Here is a 9,825-nt window from a genome sequence, read left to right as displayed (position 1 = left end):
TGGCTGATGAGGTTGCTATGTGCAAAAGATTTGAAGAAGGATTGAATGAAGAGTTAAAGCTACTAGTGGGTATTTTGGAGATAAAGGAGTTCGTAACACTAGTCGAACGAGCTCGCAAGGCGTAAGAACTTGGAAAGGAGAAGAAGAAGGTTGAATTTGAAGCAAGAGATTATCGTAAAAGATCGTGAGTAAAGCTCCATTCTCATGGTAAAGAAGTTCAGGAGGACACTAATAAGTCGAGGGCGATGCGGGAATTTCCATCGAGCTCGACCATTGGCGGACTCGAGCTACTTCGGTAGCTAGTGTGGGCAATAATCGTCAAGAGAGACTGAATGCCCCCAATGTGGAAGACGACACCTAGGTGAATGTTGGGGTAAGTGCATTAATAGGGCTGTTATGGATGCGGTTGAAGGACCACCGTTAGAGATTGTACAGAGCTAGATGAGAGTAATAAGACGCAAGGTGCAAGACCTAGTGGAGCGACGGCTAGAGGTAGGCCCCAGAATTTCGGAGGTAGGGGTGGTAATCGAGAGGAGCCTACGACGGTTGTTCGATCCGAGACCCGTGCTCTGCTAGAGAATATGCCATCCGCGCACGAGAGGAGGCATCCTCCTTGACGTTATCTTTGGTACTTTTACTCTCTTTGATACTAGTGTGATTGCATTGATTGACCCGGCTCTACTCATTCATATGTATGTGAAACCTTAGCATCCAAAGAAGACTCTACTGTTGAGTCTCTTGAGTTCGTAATTCAGTGTCCAACCCTTTGGGTCAATATGTACTCGTTGATAAAGTGTGCAAGAGATGCCCCTAATAATTCGAGAATCCTATTTTCCTACCGATCGATGCTTCTACCATTTGATGAATTCGATGTTATTCTTGGTATGGATTGGTGATCGTACATGATGCATGGTGGACTGCAAAAGGAAAACCATTGATTTGAGGAGTGTAAATAACGAGGTAGTCCGAGTCGAGTCTCTCGATTTAAAAGGAGTGCCAACGATAATATCTTCTATGACCGCTCGGAGGTATGTGAAAAGGGTGTGAAACATACCTTGCGTATGTGTTTGAAAGTAAAGAGAGAAAGGAAACTCGAATCGGTACGGTGGTTTGTGAGTATTCAGATGTTTTTCCGAGGAGTTACCGGATTGCCACCGGTTCGAGAAGTGGAATTCGCATCGAAGTTGTACGGGTACTACGCCGATTTCAATAGCCCGTGTCGTATGGCATTAACGGAATTAAAGGAATTGAAGGTTCAATTGCAAGAATTGACGGATAGAGGTTTCGCTTCAATCGAGTTTTTCTCCATGAGGCGCACAAGATTGTTTGTGAAAAGAAGGATGGAACTATGAGATTGTGCATCGACTATCGTCCGTTGAATAAAGTGACGATAAAGAACAAATATCCGTTGACACGAATTGACGATTTGTTTGATCAATTAAAGGGAGCCTCGGTGTTTTCAAAGATAGATTTGAGGTCGAGGTACTATCGGTTGAGGTTCGAGAATCGGACATACCCAAGACTACTTTTAGAGCGAGTACGGTCACTCTTAATTCTTAGTGATGCCATTTGGGCTCACTAATGCCCTATGGTATTTATGGATTTAATGAATAGAATTTTCAGGCCATACTTGGATCGGCTCGTAGTTGTATTTATCGATGACATTTTGGTCTATTCGAGATGAAACCGAACATCTTTGAACACCGAGGCTAGTGTTGCAAATCTTACGAGATAAGCGATTATACGCAAAGTTCGAAGAATGTGAATTTTGGTTGAGAGAGGTTAGCTTTTGGGGCACGTGGTGTCGCGATCGGGTGTCGAGTGGACCCGAACAAAATTTCAGCCATAGTTGATTGGAAACCTCCAAGGAATATTACCGAAGTTAAGAGCTTTTTGGGGCTTGCGGATACTATCGACGATTTGTGAAAGGTTTTTCGGTGATAGTTGCACCGATGACTGAAACTACTCCAAAAAGATGTTAAGTTCGAGTGGTCGAAATTTGTCAAGAAAGTTTCAATCGACTAAAACACTTAACCGAGGCCCCAGTGCTAGTAAAGTGAGTCCAGTAAAGAGTTTGTCATATCTGATGACGCATCCTTGCTTGGGTTAGGTTGTGTGTTGATGCAAGAAGGTCAAGTTGTGGCTTACGCGTTGAGACAACTAAAGCCGCATGAGAGAAACTATCCGACCCATGACCTTGAACTAGCAGCCATAGTGTTCGCCTTGAAGATATGGCGGCATTACTTGTTTAGAGAAAGGTGTCATATTTATTCGGACCATAAGAGTCTTAAATATCTGATGACTCAAGGAGATCTAAACTTGCGACAAAGACGTTGGCTTGAGTTGTTGAAGGACTATGAACTTGTCATTGATTATCACCCAGGAAAGGCCAACGTGGTGGCCGATGCTTTAAGTCGTAAGGCACTGTCTGCTTTGAGAGCGATGGATGCTCATCTATCCGTTTCACCCGAGGAGGTGCTAGTAGTCGAATTAGAGGCCAAACCGTTATTGATTCATCAAATACTTGAATCTCAGAAGGTCGACGCTAAATTGGTCGCTAAACAAGTCGAATGTGTTTCGAATGAGGAATCAGAATTTCAGATTGACGACAATGATTGCTAGACGTTCAAGGGTCGATTATGTATTCCAAGGGATTGAAACTTGTTTCGATGATTTTGAACGAGGCTTACTGATGAGTCGAATGTCAATACACCGGGTAGTACTAAAATGTACAATGATTTGAAACGCCAATTTTGGTGGCGGTGATGAAACGAGACATTTCTGAATTTGTTTCAAGGTGTCTGATATGTCAACAAGTGAAAGCGGAACATCAAGTGCCATCGGGATTACTTCAGCCGATCATGATACCCGAGTGGAAATGGGATCGAGTCATCATGGACTTTGTGTCCGGACTGCCATTGTCAGCGAGTAAGAAGGATGCGATTTGGGTTGTTGTTGATAGATTGACTAAGTCGGCTCATTTTATCCTTGTCCGCACGGATTTTTCGCTCGATAAATTGGCAGAATTATACATCTCCCAAATTGTTCGATTGCATGGGGTGCCTATTTCTATCGTGTCGGATAGAGACCCAAGATTTACATCGCGATTTTGGAAGAAATTGCAAGAGGCTTTGGGTACCAAGCTGCATTTTAGCACTGCTTTTCACCCCCAAACCGATAGTCAATCCGAACGGATAATTCAAATACTCAGGGATATGTTGAGATGTTGCATCCTTGAGTTTAGTGGCTCATGGGAACGGTATTTACCTTTGGTTGAATTCGCTTAAAACAATAGCTTTCAAACAAGTATTAAGATGGCGCCTTACGAGGCTTTATACGGTCGTAAATGCCGTACACCATTGTTTTGGACTGAGCTCGGTGAAAGCAAAATTTTCGGGGTGGATTTGATTAAAGATGCTGAACAGAAAGTGAAAGTAATCCGTGAAAGTCGAAGATAGCCTCCGATCGTCAAGTCGATGCGCGGATCTCAAACGAAAAGACATCGAGTATCGGTGGGAGATAAAGTGTTTCTTAAAGTTTCGCCTTGGAAAAAGATACTCAGATTTGGCCGTAAAGGCAAATTGAGTCCGAGGTTCATTGGGCCATATGAGATATCCGAACGAGTCGGTCCAGTTGCATATCGTTTGATTTTGCCCCCTGAACTCGAAAGAGATTCACGACGTCTTTCATGTTTCGATGCTTCGACGCTATAGATCCGATCCATCGCACGTGATTAGTCCATCGAGGTTGAAATGCAAGCCAATATGAGTTACGAGGAAGAACCCACTTGTATCCTAGCTCGGAAGTGAAAGAGTTACTGAAACAAGAAAGTTCGTTAGTAAAAATGTTATCGCTCAAACACGGGATAGAAGAAGCTACATGGGAACCGAGAACTCTATGAAAGAACGATACCCAAACCTATTTATTGGTAAGATTTTCGGGACGAAAATCTCTTAAGTGGGGAGAGTTGTGACACCCCTAATGTAACCCTAGTCGGAGAGTGGTTTGGGACCACAAAACCGAGTCACAAGAATAATTAGGTGTTATATTACGTGCTTATTGTATGTGGAATTTGTATGCGTAAATATTTCGTGCCTTGATTTTAGTAATTAGGTGCTAATTCATAAGAAAGGACCCATGTGTTAGGACTTGAAAATGTGATAGGTGAATTTTAAGTGGCCAAATAATGCATGAAGTAAAGACATGAGGGATTTGCATGTCAATTTAGCCAACTATAGGAAGTGGCCGGCCATGGTAATGAAGATGGGCAAAAGAAAACATGTCTTGAACATGTTTTGCTAATGGTGGATGTTAGAAATAATAAAATAAAGAGCATGGGCAAAGGGAACATGTTTCAAACATGTCTAGTTAATGGATCATGTTAGAAAGAATAAAGAAATAGAGAAAAAGGGAAATGATGAACAAAAAAAAAAAGTGTGGATGCCCCCTTGTTGCGTGAGTTGAGGAAAAGAAAGGAGAAAAATTTTGTTGTTCATCCTTTCTCATTTTGTTACAATTGCCATGACTTGAGAAGAAAAAAAAAGTGTTCATGTTTTCTTTCTTTTGCTATTGCCGAAATTAGAGGAAGGGAAGAAGGAGATTCGCCAAGGTGGTCTTCTAGATCAAGGTATGTTCAAGGGTACCTTTGGATGTATATACAACCTTTAGGTGATGAGCCTAAATTTTATCTATTTCATGGTTGGGTTTGGGGTTGATGGAGAGTTAGAATTGGCTAAGGAGCCTAACAAAAACATTTTGGTTGATACATTGATGCCATTATCATGCTAAGTTGAATGGTGGATGCACTTTTGGTAAGGTCAAGGAAGTTGAGATTTCTTGTGTGTGTCTAGGCAAAATGCCGAATGATTTAGTGTTGGAGATAGGAGCTTACTTAGAATGATAAATTCTTCTCCTATGATTATTTTTCTTGCATGTTAAATGGCTCCTACTTAGCCATGTAAAATTTGTAATTTGTATGGATGATTGGAGCATTCGGCTAGGGTATAAATGAAGGGATTTTGGTTGTTTCATCTAAGTATGGATGATGAATGTGCTATGGAAAGAAATCGGTCTTCCTATGAATATGATTCGTGAATGTTTATATTAGTAAAATAATTTATGTTCAAACACTTGAGGATTCGGCATTGTCCATGACTATTGTGTTTAGGAGGTGATTTTGATTATTTGAATATTGGAAAGTAAGAATAGGTGTGATCGGTCATGGGAATTTGAGATGTTGTACATTAGAATTGAAAATACTTGAGACTAGGTTACCTTAATAGTGATAATACATTCGGCCTTGATGCATTAATTGAATGTTGGCTAAGGTTTTGATATTTTGAACAAGGATAGTTGTGAATGGAGTGAAAACCATTAAATTATACACATAAGTATCCAGCAAGAAATTTAACTACTAAATGTATTTATACTAGGAGATCAAGACATCAAAAGGGGAGAATCAAACAAAGGCAAAGCAAAGATAATCGAGTAGTCGATTGGAAATCGTTTCATCCAATATAAGGTAAGTCATTAAGCATGTAACACCCCGAACCCGAGACCGTCGCCGGAGTCGAACGCAAGGTGTTAACAGACTTCAACCCACTTATTGACAATTTTCAGACAAGCTGCCAATCTGAGTACTAGTCGCTCCAAAATTCATAACTTGAGTTTTACAACTCGAAAATCAGTTCCGTAAATTTTTCCTGAAACTAGACTCATATGTCCATCTACATATTTTTTCTAGAATTTTGGTCGAGCCAATTAGTACAGTTTATTAGTTAAAGTCTCGCCTGTTGTAGGGATCGACTACACTGAACTTTGTGCGTTACGAATTGGATATCTCCTGTACAGGGCTTCAATACTGATGCCGTTTGTTTCTATAGAAACTAGACTCAGAGAGGAATCTACACATATATGGAATGACTCCTAATTATCTCTGGTTAATTTACAATGATTTTCCAAAGTTGGAACAGGGGATCCAGAAACCGTTCTGGCCCTATTTCACAAGAACTTTAAAATCTGTTAACTTATAACTCATATGACCATTTCGTTTCTTCCATATGAAAGTAGATTCATCAAGGTACACTTACATAATTTATTTGCTATTTAATACCATTCCTACTATTTTTAGTGATTTTTCACATCCACGTCACTGCTGCTGTCAGCATCTGCCTTTAGTAGGCTTTACCTATTTCATACTTTCCATGATTCAATTGGCCCTTTTTACATACATAGCACAAAGCGTGATCATGATTAACCATTCCAATGGCTAATCGTTTCAAAATAATTCCATACCTCATAAGGGTCAACATACAAACGATTATAGTTCTATGCTAAAAACGTATATAAGCCATTTTCGCATGGCTATCCAAGTTTACACAAACCGGAAGGTACATGACCTTCAACAAAGGATGGTCCTATACATGCCATTTCAAAGTTCAACCAAAATTTGTACCAAAATGGGGCTTCGATAGTGTGGATGACTTCGACTTCTTTGATCCCGAATCCAATAGCTAACGAGCGAAACCTATAAAACAGAGAGCCAAAGCAACGGGGTAAGCATTTTAATGCTTAGTAAGTCTCAAGCAATGAAATCAGCTTTGACTAAGGTATTTTATTCACATGGCTAATTAAACCACTTTACTAATTCACATTCCCATACTCATACTTATTTCACATCACCGACCCTTATGTTCATACACAAAAGAACAACTTAGCCCAAGGCGGTAGCTCGTTATCAACTTAGCGATACTTACTTGTAAGAATTCAATTAGTACAAGCACATACAAACATACCTCATTGCTGGAATTTTCACAAGTGTATAAGCTGAAATTTTCACAGCAAGATTGCTCACTTCGAATCACATACTTTCGGATTTAACCGGATATAGCGACTTCAGACGATTGCCTTGGTCATAACCGGATTTGGTGACTTGCACAAAGGCCTTGGTCTTAGCCGGATATATCAACTCGCACGAATGCCTTGGTCTTAGCCGGATATATCAACTCGCACGAATGCCTTGGTCTTAGCCCGGATATATTTCCAATGTTCACTTACACATATATCAATATTCAAGACACGTCCATAGTTCATTTTCGTTACTAAAGCTCTAACACAAAATATTTATCAACCTTTACTATTTCGGCTCAATGGCCACACAAACAAGGAGCATAATTTTGATATAATTCAAGTAGGGTCATCACTCAAGACTTACCTCGGATGTTGTCGAGCGATTTCGACGGCTATTCAACTACTTTTTCCTTCCCTTTATCGGATTTAGCTCCCTTTGCTCTTGAGCTAATTCACACAAATTTAACTTATTAAAATCTCATCATGATAGCTTATGGCGAATATGACAAGGAGTGTAAATGGTCATATGGCCATCCTTTAGCTCAAATACACAATGGTCATGCACATTTTACATCACAACAAGCAATTCAATACATTCAAACATCAACGTGAAGTTCAAAGTACTTGGCCCTTATATACATTAGGCATCAAAGTTGCATATGTACGAAATCATAAATCGAACTCAACACATTAGTTAATATTCCTCTTAGCGAATTTTCTAAGCCAAGAATAGGCATCAATATGCTTGCCTCAAACCGAATGCATGCACACTAATTACCCTCATGTGGCGAATATACACTTAATACCACACAAAAAAAACAGCATACATTTTACTACTAACACATTACATATCGTAATTCATTGCACATCTCTTATTTACTTCATAATCAACACATCATCACAAGCAAATATACACTTTGAATTAGTATATATGTCATACCAATCCATCATGTGCAAACATATATTCATGTAGGTGCAAGGGCGAATTCTCAAGTGGCTTATATCCAAATATATACACATTTCCAAAGCTTAAATCTTACTTACCATGCAACATGCATGAATTATACTTATGGATATATCATGGCGAATACCACAACACCACACCATTTCAATTTGGTCATGGTGAAACAAAGAACTTAGTATCTCATTCAAAAAAAATGCTAAAAGAAAATCTAAGAATCTTCAATCCTCCATCACATGTATCACTTTCAAGCTTGTTATTTAACATGCAATGGCATTAACACCACATTCACTTTGGCGAATTTCATTCCCATGACATAACAAGGATTTGAACCATGGGCTAACAAGAACATTAAGCTAGCAACTAAAAACATGCATGAACCTCAAACATACCTTAATCTTGATGCAAGTTTAGCCAACCTCTTCCTAATCCTCTTCCAAACCAAGTATGAAGCAAAACTCCTTCCTTATCCTTAGTATTTTTACCAACAAGAGAGTGAAAAGAGATGAACAAAATTTTTTCTTTCTTTCTTTAGGACATTCGCCAAGCTATGGAGGAAGATGGACACTTTTTTTTTTGTTTCTCATCTACTAACATTAATTGTTTATTCCATACCCTTATTTTATTCTTTCCATCATAACCCATTTACCAAACATGTTTCATGACATGATTTTTGCCCATAAATCCTTGTCATGGCCGGCCACTAACTATGGGGGAAATTTGACATGCAAGTCCATTGTTTTGCATGCATCCTTTAATTAGTCATCACACATTTCCCTCATACTTTCAAAGTTTATTACTAGGTCCTTTCTAGTGAAATTCACATCTATAATTCTAAATCAAAGCATAAAAATATCACACATGAGTTAACACACATTATAGGCAATAAAATAAATATTAAATTATTTTTATGCCTTGGTTTTGTGGTCCCGAAACCACATTTCGACTAGGGTCGTTTTAAAGGTGTCACAACTCTCCCCACTTTAGAAATTTTCGTCCCCGAAAATCTTACCGTAAATAGGTTTGGATATTGCTCTTTCATAGAGTTCTCGGGTTCCCAAGTAGCTTCTTCTATCCGTGTTTGAGCCATAACACTTTCACTAGCGGAACCCTTTTGTTTCGCAACTCTTTCATTTCACGAGCTAGGATACGAATCGGTTCTTCTTCATAACTCATATCGGCTTGAATTTCAACCTCTGATGGACTAATTACGTGCGACGGATCAGATCTATAGCGTCGAAGCATTGAAACATGGAAGACGTTGTGAATCTTTTCAAGTTCAGGGGGCAAGATCAAACGATACGCAACTGGGCCAACTCGTTCGGAGATTTCGTACGGCCCAATGAATCTCGGGCTCAACTTGCCCTTACGGCCGAATCTGAGTATCTTTTTCCACGGCGAAACTTTAAGAAACACTTTATCTCCCACCTGATACTCAATGTCCTTTCGTTTCAAATCCGCATACGATTTCTGACGATCGGAGGCTATCTTCAGATTTTCACGGATTACTTTTACTTTCTGTTCAGCATCTTTAATCAAATCCACTCCAAAAATTTTGTTCTCACCGAGCTCGGTCCAAAACAATGGTGTACGGCATTTACGCCCGTACAAAGCCTCGTAAGGCGCCATCTTAATACTTGATTGAAAACTATTGTTGTGGCGAATTCAATCAAAGGTAGGTACCGTTCCATGAACCACTGAACTCGAGGATGCAACATCTCAACATATCCTCAAGTATCTGAATTATACGCTCGGATTGACCATCGGTTTGGGGGTGAAAGGCGGTGCTGAAATGCAACTTGGTGCCCAATGCTTCTTGTAATTTCTTCCAAAATCGCGAGGTGAACCTCGGATCTCTATCCGACACAACAGAAATCGGTACCCCGTGTAACCTCACAATCTGAGAAACGTACAATTCAGCTAGTTTATCCAATGAAAAATCCATACGCACAGGGATAAAGTGAGCCGACTTAGTCGATCTATCAATAATAACTCAAATTGCATCCTTCTTACTT

This window comes from Gossypium arboreum, chromosome 11 (genome assembly GCF_025698485.1).
Source record: "Gossypium arboreum isolate Shixiya-1 chromosome 11, ASM2569848v2, whole genome shotgun sequence".
Classification (NCBI taxonomy): domain Eukaryota; kingdom Viridiplantae; phylum Streptophyta; class Magnoliopsida; order Malvales; family Malvaceae; genus Gossypium; species Gossypium arboreum.
This window is presented reverse-complemented; position numbering follows the sequence as displayed.